The sequence below is a fragment of the Coregonus clupeaformis genome, chromosome 35 (assembly GCF_020615455.1).
Source record: "Coregonus clupeaformis isolate EN_2021a chromosome 35, ASM2061545v1, whole genome shotgun sequence".
Lineage (NCBI taxonomy): Eukaryota > Metazoa > Chordata > Actinopteri > Salmoniformes > Salmonidae > Coregonus > Coregonus clupeaformis.
The window spans coordinates 12,504,159-12,505,400 of record NC_059226.1 but is presented as its reverse complement, the minus strand read 5'-3'; positions in this window follow the sequence as shown (position 1 = coordinate 12,505,400).

The following is a 1,242-nucleotide window of genomic DNA, read 5'->3' as shown; positions in this document are numbered from 1 at the left end:
CGAACAAATGCACGGGGCGCAGTACTTCACGAAACTGGACTTGAGGAGCGCCTACAATCTGGTGCGCATTCGTGCAGGCGACGAATGGAAAACAGCCTTTTCCACGACCACGGGGCATTACGAGTAACTCGTAAAGACACCTGTCCACAACCTCAAACAGTCACACTCCAAACTCCACTATGGCCAAGACCAAAGAGCTGTCAAAGGACACCAGAAACAAAATTGTAGACCTGCACCAGGCTGGGAAGACTGAATCTGCAATAGGTAAGCAGCTTGGTTTGAAGAAATCAACTGTGGGAGCAATTATTAGGAAATGGAAGACATACAAGACCACTGATAATCTCCCTCGATCTGGGGCTCCACGCAAGATCTCACCCCGTGGGGTCAAAATGATCACAAGAACGGTGAGCAAAAAATCCCAGAACCACACGGGGGGACCTAGTGAATGACCTGCAGAGAGCTGGGACCAAAGTAACAAAGCCTACCATCAGTAACACACTACGCCGCCAGGGACTCAAATCCTGCAGTGCCAGACGTGTCCCCCTGCTTAAGCCAGTACATGTCCAGGCCCGTCTGAAGTTTGCTAGAGTGCATTTGGATGATCCAGAAGAGGATTGGGAGAATGTCATATGGTCAGATGAAACCAAAATATAACTTTTTGGTAAAAACTCAACTCGTCGTGTTTGGAGGACAAAGAATGCTGAGTTGCATCCAAAGGACACCATACCTACTGTGAAGCATGGGGGTGGAAACATCATGCTTTGGGGCTGTTTTCTGCAAAGGGACCAGGACGACTGATCCGTGTAAAGGAAAGAATGAATGGGGCCATGTATCATGAGATTTTGAGTAAAAACCTCCTTCCATCAGCAAGGGCATTGAAGATGAAACGTGGCTGGGTCTTTCAGCATGACAATGATCCCAAACACACCGCCCGGGCAACGAAGGAGTGGCTTCGTAAGAAGCATTTCAAGGTCCTGGAGTGGCCTAGCCAGTCTCCAGATCTCAACCCCATAGAAAATCTTTGGAGGGAGTTGAAAGTCTGTGTTGCCCAGCGACAGCCCCAAAACATCACTGCTCTAGAGGAGATCTGCATGGAGGAATGGGCCAAAATATCAGCAACAGTGTGTGAAAACCTTGTGAAGACTTACAGAAAACGTTTGACCTGTGTCATTGCCAACAAAGGGTATATAACAAAGTATTGAGAAACTTTTGTTATTGACCAAATACTTATTTTCCACCATA